Source organism: Tamandua tetradactyla, chromosome 15, assembly GCF_023851605.1.
Source record: "Tamandua tetradactyla isolate mTamTet1 chromosome 15, mTamTet1.pri, whole genome shotgun sequence".
NCBI classification, from domain to species: Eukaryota; Metazoa; Chordata; class Mammalia; order Pilosa; family Myrmecophagidae; genus Tamandua; species Tamandua tetradactyla.
The window spans coordinates 42,695,618-42,707,803 of record NC_135341.1 but is presented as its reverse complement, the minus strand read 5'-3'; the positions used below and the strand labels follow the sequence as shown (position 1 = coordinate 42,707,803).

General features: G+C 36.1%; 1 protein-coding gene across 3 annotated transcripts in view; it reads left to right on the top strand.

The window, feature by feature from the left end:
- Positions 1 to 12,186, top strand: part of TOPAZ1 (testis and ovary specific TOPAZ 1) — an 85,158-nt gene that overhangs the window by 13,274 nt on the left and 59,698 nt on the right. The gene's annotated exons all lie outside the window — the stretch shown is intronic.

Genomic DNA, 12,186 nt, shown 5'->3' with positions numbered 1-12,186 from the left:
AAGGAAAAAAGTCGATTGTGATGATAAGAAAATATATAAGCCCTCTAGTCTCCTATATTCTAGAGCAGTTAGAAGGGAAAATATCAGAGGATTGTATGGTAGCCCATGAGAAACTCTTGGATCTGTCCTGTAATCACTTGTTGAAGAATGCTTTGAAAGCTGTTGCTTTTTTATTTCTTTGCTTTGTATATATGTTATCTATCCTATATAATAAAAAATATTTAAAAAAAAATACTATTCCAGTGTGGGCAGTGGTGGCTCAGTGGAAAAGTTCTTGCCTGCCATGCTGGAGACCTGGCTTCAATTCCCGGAGCCTGCCCATGCCAAAAAAAGATACTACTCCGGTAATTCTCCCTTCACTTTTGGATCATTCTCATCAGCATATAAGCATGCTATAATTTCTCCCATCTTAAAACAAAACAAACCCTTTTTATGGTCCTATTTCCCTTTACAGCTGCCAATGCATTTCTCAAAAGGTTTCTATATCCACTATGTTAAGTTTCTCTCCTTCCATTCTCTTGAATCCATTCCAAAGGTGTTGCCTTCTCTTTTCCATCAGAATAACCCTTCTCATATTCTCTCATATTCTTCTCAATTATCTCTGTGTTGCTGAATTGAATGGACTTTTCTCAGTCCTAATCTTACTGGGTTTATTACCAATATTTGACACAGGTGATTTCTCTTTCTTGAAACACTTTCTTTACCTTGCTTCCAATATAACCATACTCCATATCCTGATTTACTTTCTGCTTTTCTGGCTGCAACTTCTCAATTGTTTTTGCTTGTTTCTCCTTGTTATAGTTTTCTAGCTACTGTAATGCATTATACCAGAAACAGAATGGCATTTAAAAGGAGAATTTAATAAGTTGCTAGTTTACAGTTCTAAGGCCGAGAAAATGTCCCAATTAAAACAAGTCTTATAGAAATGTCCAATGTAAGGCATCCAGGGAAAGATACCTTGATTCAAGAAGGCCGATGAAGTTCAGGGTCTCTCTCTCAAGTGTGAAGGCATGTGGTGCACACAGCGTCATCTGCTAGCTTTCTCTCCTGGCTTCCTTTCATGAAGTTCCCATGAAGTGTTTTCCTTCTTCATTTCCAAAGGTCACTGCCTGATGGACTCTCTGTTTCTTGTGGCTATGTCATTCTGCTCTGTCAAAATCTTCTGGCTTTCTCTCTTGTCCTTCTGTTTTATAGGATTCCAGTAAACTAATCAAGACCCACCCAAATGGGTAGAGTCGCATCTCTATCTAATCAAGTTTAATAACCACTCTTAATTGAGTCACATCTCCAGGGAGATGATTTAATTAAAGTTTCAAACATACAGTATTGAATAGGGATTAGAAGAAACAGCTGCCTTTACAAAATGAGATTAGGATTAAAACATGGCTTTTCTAGGGTACATACATCATTTCAAACCAGCACACTCCTGATCTCCCTGGCCTTTAAATCTTGGTGTGCCCCAGAATCCAAACTTTGAATCTGTTCTTTTTCCTCTCTAGACTTGCTCCCTAGATGGTCTCATCCAAATCACTTGCTTTTAATTGCCATCTATGTGTTAAGATTCTCACATTTGTATCTCCAGCCCAAACTTCTCTGAACTGCAGACCCTCCTATCTAGTTGCCTACTTGATGTTTCCTCTTAGACATCCAATTAAACATCTCACACTTAAGATTTCCAAAACTGGATTTCTGATATCCAGCTCCTCCCTTGCCATAAACCAGTTCTTCCTGTGATCTTCCCTTTCTCTGTTAATGGCAGTTCTATCCTTGTAATTGTTCAGGCCCCCAATTTTTTTTTCTCTTCCTCTTTACTCAGACTGTAAGGAAATCTTGCTAGGTTTACCTTCAAGTGACATCTAGAAACTACCCACTTTTAATCATTACCCCATCTCCCACCACCAGTCAAGTTAAGGCCAGTGTAATCTTGTTGTAGTTTGCAGGCTGCCAGAATGCAATACCCCTGAAAAGGATGGCTTTTTAAAAGGGGAATTTAAGTTGCAAGTTTGCAGTTCTAAGGCTGTGAAAATTTCCAAATTAAGGCAAGACTATGGAAATGTCCAAATTAAGGCATCTAGGAAAAGATATGTTGGTTCAAAAAGGACAATAGCATTCAGGGTTTCTCTCTCAGCTGGAAAGGCACATGATGACACTATTAGCTTTCTCTTCAACAGTTTCCTTGGGGCACTGTCTTTCTATTGGCTCTGTTGGTTCTGGTGGCTCTCATGGCTCTATAGCTTTTTCCAAAATGGTTCCCTCTTAAAGGGCTCCAGTAAGCAACCCACCTTGAATGGGTGGAGACACATCCCCATGGAAACAATTTAGTCAAAAGTTATCACCCACAATTGGATGGGTCATATCTCCATGGAAACAATAAAAAAGATACCACCCAGCAATATTGAATGAGGATTAAAGGACATGGCTTTTCTGGGGTACATAGTAGCTTCAAATAGCATACATCTCTTGGCCTGAATTATTTCAATAGCCTCCTGACAGGTCTCCTCCTTCAAAATTTGCTTTCATAGTCTTTTCTCAACACAGCATAATCCAGTCCAGGCCAGTACTCTGCTTCAAACTCTCCAGTGGCTTCTAATGTCATTCAGAGTCAAGGACCAAAGTCCTTACTATGTTCTACAAGGCCCTGTATCTTTCCTGTAGGACACTCCTCCCATCTTGTTCCCCCATGATCTTTCCTACTACTTTCTTTCTTCATTTCTCTCTGACCACACTGCTTCCTTGCTATTCTTGAAACATACAAGGCTTTCTCTTACTTCTGGGCCTTTGCCCTCACCATTTACTGTGCCTCAAATGTTCTCCAAGAAACTGATACAGCTTGCTTGCCTACTTCTTCAGGTCTTTTACTCATACTCATGTTCTCAGAGAATCCTTTCCTGGCTAGATAACCTAAAATTTCAATATTCTTCCTTTTTCCAACATTTCGTATCTCCTTTTCTTGTATTTATCATGATCTAACATACTATATATTATACTTGTTAATCTTTAGCTATGTCTCCCTAGAAAGTAAACTCCATGAAGGCCAGGATTTTTGTACCTTTTGTTTATGACTAAGTCTCTAACACTCCGAGCAATGATTATGTAGATTGATAACATAAATAACTATTGAATGAATGATTAATGTGAAACTAATTTGAAAATAGTCTTTTAGTACTAGAAATACTGTGTAACAATAAAGTTCTCAAAGTACTTGCTTAATAGTTTGAAGATGATAGTAAACATATATTGAGCACTTAACTATATAAACTATATTAAGCCACTGCTAAACACCTATCATAGATAATCATTTTATATCTATACTAGTTTAATAAGGTGCTGAGGTTTAATGATTCACTATAAGGACTCACAGAACTCAGCAGATCTGTCATACTCACAGTTTACAATTTAATTATAGTGAAAGAATACAGATTAAAATCAGCAAAGGTAAGAGGCACATAGGACAGGGTCCAGGAGAGTTCCTGGTGCAAGTTATCTTCTCCCAGGAAATTGTGCTCATAGCATTTACCTCTTCCAGCAATAATGTCTGGCAGTATGCATGTAATATTGCCAACCAGGGAAGCTCACCTGAACTGTGGTGTCCAGAATTTTTATTGGATCAGTCACATGGGCATAGCTGTCTGCATGGCTGATATTAGTCACTCAGTCTTCAGCGCCTCTAGAGGTCAAGCTGATACGCATGGCCTAAGGCCCCCACTACAAATCACATTGTTAACATAGACTACTCTGGCTTGGGCCAGCACCCCCAGGTAAGCCAAAATGCAGTTGCTAGGCAAGATATTACAAGGCTTTGAGCTTACCCCCCAGAAGTAGTCAAGGGCATGACCTTTTTTTTAGGGGGGGGCCAAGTGGGAGTGCATGGTCTGGGAATCGAAAGGGGTTGTGCAGGTTGTGAGCAACCTAGACTTGCTTTTACTGCATGTGAAGTATGTGCAGTTATTTCCTTTTATAGATGAGGAAACTGAGTCTTAGAATCAGTACCTAGTTTGAGGTCATACGTCAGAGTCCCTTGACTCTATAGCAGGAGTCAGCCAACATTTTGTGTAAAGAGTCAAATAGTAAATATTTCTGGCCTTCTGGGACATATGGTTGCTGTCACAACTACTCAACTTTGGTAGTGTAGCACAAAAGAAGCCATGGACAATATGTAAATGAACAGGGGTGGCTATGTTTTTAATAAATTGTATTTATAAAAACAGGCAACTAACAAGCTGTAGTTTGCTGATCCTTGCTCTAAAGCATTAATCGAAGAAATAACTTATACTCTACTCAGCTTAAACCTTGGGAGAAGACTTGATTCATTCACTCCTGCAAGTATGGAAGTTAAATTGAATTGCTAAAATTCATTGACAATGTAAATATTTCAAAGACTGCTTTCAATATTAGCTTTTTTATAAACAATCCGCAAAATTATTTAGCTGCTTCCTAGAAAAGTAAAAATAGTTTATTTTAATCTAGGGAAGGGGGATAATAAATTTATCCTTCCAATACTAAAGTACCAGCTTTTTAGAAAATACATAATCAAGTTAATAATATTTGCCTTTAAAACATCTGACCCTCAACTTTGGGAATTAAGAAACTGTTATCCACCTCTCTTGCCTTACATTCTACAACTTTAGAAGATTAGCAGGACATATGCCTGGAGTACTGCTCTTCTGTTTTTGTATATAGTTGCCTACGAATTTTTAGAAATGCTTCTTAATTGATCTTTTACTTGTCTTTTCCAGAGACCTTGTTTCTTTTCTGATAAGTGTCAACTGTACTCAGAATCCATATGTAACCATTTTTAAGTTTACTATGATAGTAATTACTTGATGCTTCTAGGTTGTTAGTTTTTTTTTGTTTTTTTTTTTTTGGTGCTTCTAGTTTTGAGACCCAGATAGTTAAAATGCTAGTGTACTTTTTTTTTTGACTTTTGATTTAGAAATAATTATAGATTCACAGGAAGTTACAAAATAAGTACAGGGAGGGCCTATGCACCTTTGATCTACTTTTCCCCTTACATCTTACATTATTGAAGAACAATATCAGAAGCAAGGATTTTGATACTGGCTCAAAGTATGTGTATAGTTTTATACAGCTAATCACATGTGTATATTCATATAACCAAACTGCAATCTAAATACAGATACTCCATCTCTGCTATGCTACCCGTCAATAATCACAGGTATCCCCTCCCTACTAATGTCCCTAATCCTGTCAACTACTGATCTCTGTTTCTATCTCTGTATTTTGGCATTTTGAAATAATTTTAGATTCATAGAAGTTTGGCTAGAGGTTTACAATTTTATTGATATTCTAAAAGAACCAGATTTTTATTTTATTGATTTTTCTCTATTGCTGTTTTGTTTTCTGTTTAACTGATTTCTGCTCTGATCTCTATAATATCCTTTCTTCTGCTTACTTTGGATTTGCCTTTGCTTTGCTTTTTGTATTTTCTTGAAGTTGAAGCTGAGGTTATTGATTGGAAACCTTTATTATTTTCTAATTTAGGCATTTAGGGCTATGAATTCATCCCTAGGATACTACAGTGGTATCTTATTCCACAATTCTTTCATTTTAAGATAATTGTAGATTCAAATACTGTTGTAAAATATCATATAGAGATGTAGAGATTACCCAGTTTCCATCAATAGTAATATATTGTAAAACTGCAGTACAATATCACAACCATCATATTAGCATTAATACAGTCAAGATACAGAACATTTCCATCACAAGGAGCTTTCATGGTATCCTTGTGCCAGTTTGAAACTGTTTTCTACCCCAGAAAAGCCATGTTTTAATTCTGATCCAATCTTTTAAGAAGATTGTTTAGGGTAGAAATCTTTGATTGGATTGTTTCCATGGAAAATTGACCCATCATCCAGTTGTGGATGTGAACTTTTGATTAGATTACTTCCATGGAAATTGACACACCCAATTGTGGATATGACCTTTTGATTAGATGGAGATACGACTGACCATTCAAGGTGGGTCTTGAGTAGTTTACTGGAGTCCTTTAAAAGGGGAAATATTTTGAGGGCGCTCACTCAGATACTTGAGAACAGAAGTGAGAGACCCAACATGAGACCCAGATGTTTGGAGATGCAGAAAGTAATTGCCCCCAGGGAAGCTGTTTGAAACCAGAAACCAAAGACCCAGCAGATGCCAACCATGTGCTTTCCTAGCTGACAGAGGCATTCTGGACTCTTCAGCCCTTCTTAAGTCAAGGTATCTTTCTCTGGATGCCTTTTGAACATTTTTTACTGCCTTAAAAGTATAAACTTGTGACTTAAGAAATTCTCTTTTTAAAAGCTGTTCCATTTCTGCATTCTAGCAAATTTAGCAAACCAACCACCCTGTTATAGCCACACCTACTTCCCTCCAACCTTATTCCCTCCTCAAACCCAGACAACTACTAATCTGTTCTCTATAACTATAATTTTGTCATTTCAAAAATGTTATATAAATAGACTCATGCAGTATGTGACCTTTACAGATTATCACTCAGTGTACTTTCTAAAATGTCATGATTGTTGCATGTATCAATGGTTTGTTCATTTAAAAAAAATTATTGTGATAACGTATATACAGCAGAAAGTTTTCCATTTTAAGCACTCGCTTGTGGACAATTCAGTGATTTTAATTATATTAGGGGTATTGTGCTACCACCACCATTATCCAGTACCAAAACTTTCACTTCTTCCTTTCCAACTAGTATGACTTTTTTTTACTTACCTAGCTCCTCTGTCTAGAACTTCCACTACAATGTTGAATAACAGTGATAATAGCAGGCATCTTGTCCTATTTCTGATCTGGAGGAAAAGCTTTCATTCTTTCACCATTGAGTATGATGTTAACTGTGAGTTTTTCATGTATACCTTTTATCGTGTTGAGGAAGCATCCCTGTATTCCTAGTTTTCCAAATGTTTTTATCTGGAAGGGATGCTGGATTGTTCAGATGCTGTTTCTACATTTTTTTCTATTTGTTCTATTAATGTGGGGTATTGCATTTGTTGATTTTCTTATGTTGAACCATCCTTGCATAGTTGGGATAAATCCCACTTGATGAATTGTTGGATTCGATTTGCTACTATTTTTGTTGAAGATTTTTACTCTATATTCATAAAGGATATTGGCCGGTAGTTTTCTTTTCCTGTGGTATTTTTATCTGGCTTGGTGTGAGGGTAATATTGTCTTCATAAAATGAATTAGAGAGTATTCTCTCCTCTTCAGTTTTTGGAAGAGTTTGAGCAGGTTTTGTGTTCATTCTTCTTGGAATGTTTGTGAAGCCATCTGGTCCTGGGCTCTTCTTTGTTGGGAAGTTTTGATTACGGATTCAGTCTCTTTACTTGTTATTGGTTTGTTGACATCTTGTTTTTTTTCTTGAGTCAGTGTAGGTGGTTTGTGTGTTTCTAAGAATTTTTCCATTCCACGTAGGTTGTCTAATTTGTTGGTATTCACTTGTTCATAAAAGGTTCTTATGGTTCTTTTTATTTCTATGGGGCCAGTAGTAATGTCTGCTTCACATTTCTAATTTCAGTTATTTGTGTCCTCTCTCTTTCTTTTCGTCAGTCTAGTTAAAGGTTTGTTTATTTCATTGATCTTTTCAAAGAACTAACTTTTGGTTTTATTGGTTCTCTCTGCTGTTTTTCTATTCTATTTCATTTATCGCTACTCTAGTCTTTGATTTCCTTACTTCTGCTTGCTGTAGATTTAGTTTGCTCTTCTTTTTCTAGAACATCCAGTTGTAAGATTAGGTATCTGATTTGAGATCTTTCTTCTTTTTTAATATATGCATTTAAAGGTATACATTTCCCTGTCAGCAGTACTGTAGCTCCATACCCTAAGTTGTTTTTTTTTTCATACCCTAAGTTTTGGTATGTTGTGTTTTTATTTTCATTCATTCATATCAGCAGATTTCCTAATTTCCTTTGCAATATCTTCTTTGATATTGGTTTAAGAATACGTTTTTTAACATCCACATATTGGTGAATTTTCCGTTTCTCCCACTGTTATTGATTTCTAGCTTCATTCCATTGTGGTTAGAAAGGATACATTGTATGATTTAAAATTTTTTTTAATTTTGTTACTTAACATATGATGTATCCTGGAGAATGAGCCATGTGCCCTAGAGAAGAATGTGTATTTTGCTGCTCTTTGGTGAGATGTTCTATATGTTTATTATGTCTAGTTCATTTAGAGCATCATATAAGTCTTCTGTTTCCTTATTGATCTTCTCTCTAGATATTCTAGCCATTATTGAGTGTGGTGTAATGAAATCTTCTACTGTTAATGTAGAACCATTTATTTTTCCCTTCAGATATGTCAGTATTTGAATCATGTATTTCAGAGCTTTGCTCTTAAGTGCATATGTATTAATAAATGTTATGTCTTCTTAATGACTTGACCCCTTCTATATAATGATATTCTTTGTCCTTTGTAACAGTCTTTCTGTACTTAATGTCTATTTTATCTGATACTAGTATAGCTACCCCAGCTTTCTTTTGGTTGCTACTTGTATGGTATATTTTTTCCATCCTTTCACTTTCAACCTGCTTATATATTTTTTTTAATTTAAGGTATGTCCCAACTATATAGGATATAGATGGGTGATGCTTTTTTATTCATTTTGCCAGTCTCTACCTTTTGACTAGAGAGTTTATCCATTTACATTTAAGGTACTACCAACAATACAGTACTTCTGTCATTTTGCTATTTTGTGTTTGTCCATCTTATCCTTTTTTGACCTTCAGTAATTCCATTAATGTCTACTTTATATTTATTTGATTTTTGTAGTACCATTTTGAATCCCTTCTCATTTCTTTTTGAATATATTGTTCATGTATGTTCTTTGTGGTTGCCATGGGGTTAAATTTAACATCCTAAATCTATAACAGTCATATTTGATTTGATATCAGTTCATCTTCAATAGCATATTCATACACTTGTTCTTATACCCCTCCATGCCTCCACTTTTTTTGGGTACTTGCTACCAAATTATGTCTTTGTACATTGTACATCCAAAACCATTGTTTTATCATTACTTTTTATGTATACATTTGTGTTTTAGCACCTATAAAATAGGTAGTTATGTACCAAAAATTTATAATTTATAAATTATAACTGGCATTTATAATCAGTTGTTGCTTTTACCAGAGTTCTTTATTTCTTTATGCTGTTTTGATCTATTGTCTAGTGTCCTTTTCTTTCAATCTGAAGAATTCCCCTTAGCATTCCTTATGGGACAGGTCTCGTGTTAATGATTTCCCTCAGTTTTTGTTTGTCTGGAAATGTTTAGACTCTCCCTCAGTTTTGAACATCTTGCTAGAAAAAAATTCTCAGTTGGCAATTGTTTTCATTCAGCACTCTACATATTTTGTAATACTGCCCTCTTGCCTCTTTGGTTTCTGATGAGAATTCGGCACTTAATCTCATTGAGATTCCCTTGTACATAACTCATTGCTTTTCTCTTGTAGCTTGCAGAACTCTCCATGTTCTTGGCATTGAACAGTTTGATTGCTATGTGTTTGAACATGGTTTTCTTTGGGTTTATCCTCTTTGGGGTTCATTAGGCTTCTTGAATGTGCATATTCATGTCTTTCCTCAAATTTGGGAAATTTTCTGCCATTATTTATGTGAATATTCCTTCTGCCTCTTTCTCTTTTTCTTCTCTTTCTGGGACTCAGGATCACTGATTCTTTCTTCTGTCATCTCCAATCTGCTGTTGAAACCCTCAAGGAAACTTTTCATTTCAGTTATTATGTTCTTCAATTCTAGTACTCCTTTTTGGTTGCTATTAAGAATCTCAGAGAGAGTCCCCTATTCTTCATTTGTTGTTTGCCTCATATTTTTTAGTTTTTTCTCCATTTTTTTCCTTTATTTCCTTGAACATATTGAGAATCTTTTTTCTTTTTTAAGTCTTTGTCTGGTAAGTCTAAATCTTGTCCTCTTTGTTGACTTCTGGATTTTTATATTGTTCCTTTGGATAGACCGTCATTTCCTGAATCTTTGTCTTACAGTCTTTTTTGCACAGTGTACATTTAGTATTTTAAAATGCTAACTCTAGAATTTAGTTCCTGCGTTGTCTGTTCCTTAAGTTTGTATCCAGCTAGTGATACAACAGATTTTCTTGGACACCTGGATAATCAAAACAAAAGACCAAACAAAAAGCACCATTCACTGACTTTGCAAATTGGCTCTACTTTGGCTGGTGGTCTCCTTCAGCGTTTAGTCTTCCTACCAACAAGATCAGCCCATGGTGTAGGTGAAGTACAGGGTCCTCTCTGTCTTATCTGAGCCTGCATAGAGCTGCAGAGCCTACTTCTTTCCTGGGCTTATTCTTGTTAGAAACCTTAGGAATTCCCGTATTTACAGTATATAGGAGTTAGAATAAACTACTTCCTTTGAAATAGACTTTCACCCCCTCCTAGGTGCTCTCTTGAATGGCTTAATGTAGGTAGTCCTTTGCCTCAGGCCATTTCAACTTAATTGTTTCTCACTCTGTCCAAGCTGTCTACAAGCTGATTCTCTGTCCTCAGGACTAACTCTAGGTGGGCAACCCTGAGGTAAGTTCCCAGCTTGGACTCTCAGACTTCTGCTCAATTGATTGGCACCAATATATGTGCACCCCATTATGTGCAGGGGCCAATCTCCTCCCTCTCATCAGGGCCAGGGACCCACATAGGAGCACAAGCTTGTTCCACCCCTTGCCATGGAGGGGATGGGGTGGGGTCAGCAAAGTTACCAGGAGTTTCTTCTATGGCTTTTGAAGCTGTGTATTCTTGATTCAGCACTTGCCCAGGTAATGCAGCCCTTTAACAATTTTCTGTAGTTTTGAATCAGGTTACTGTCTTTAAGATTCCTCTGCTGCTTTTGCCTGAAGGGGGCTGGAATGATTGCTCCCCTAGCAATCTGAAGTAGCTAATCAAAAGCAGTGATCAGACCACACAACCACAGAATTAGGTGTTTTATATTCACAGTACAAAGCAGTTTTTAAATATGTGTAAATTAATTTGGGAGGAATTAAAATCTTTATCATTAAATAGTCTCATCCAGGAACCATGGTATATGTTTCTATCTTTTAATGTTTCATATTTCTCAGTTAATTTTTTTGTAGTTCTATTCCTAAGGATTCTAATAGTATATATAGTATGGCACTGTTTGTCTTAATTTGCTGACTGCTATGATAAATACCACACAGTGGGTTGGTTTAAACAACAGGAATTTATTGGTTTGAAGTTTCGAAGCTAGGAAAAATTGAGGTGTCAGCAAGACGATGCTTGGCTGCTGATGCCTCTGGGGGTTCTTACCATCACACGGCAATGTCCTCTACTTTCCCTTGAGTTCCCACTGACCTCAGGATCCTCTTTGATGCTGGCTTCCAGTTTCTCTTCGTTATAAGGGCTTTTTTTTATAAGCTCCTTATAAAAGTTTTTATAAGGGCTCTAGTAATCTGGATTAAAGCCAACCCTGCTTCAGTTGGCCCCATCCTACTGAAAAAAAAGAATCTTTTAAAGTCCTGCTTACAGGATAGGCAACGATGGTTCAGTGGCAGAGTTCTTGCCTGCCATGCTAGAGACCCAGATTCGATTTCTGGACCCTGCCCATGCCCCCCCCCCCAAAAAAAGGCCTATTTAGAGTGGGTTCATACCCATAGGAGTGCAGATTAAAATTAAGAACATGTCTGTGTTAGGGTACATTATTCATTCTACCATACTATGTAAAATATGATTATTTGCTTTTAAAAAGATTAAAAAGATATACATAATGGGTGATGGGTGAGTCAGGATTTATTTTCTTGGTGCCTGTTTTTTCAGAAACTAACATTTAGCAGGTTTTATAATTAGAAAATCACAGTTTCTAAAAAGCTACTTGTGAAATGTTTTAAGTATAGCAATCTTGAAAATGCATTTAAATATTATAATGAAATATAAATGTCTTATATTCATAAATACTGCATAAAATCTTTTTTTCTTCTGAATAAAAGAAACACAACAGTTTAAATGGTCCATGATAATTTGCAATGGTGGTTTGCATAATTAAGGGTGATATCAAAAGCCAGAAAATGAATTGGTTTAAATTATATTTTCTCTTAAACAACAGTGGAAAATTTTAAGTCAATATTCAGTATTTTAAATGATGTAGAATAAAATTGTTTTCAGGGTTGACTGTAAGCTAGTTGTTTAATTAGCA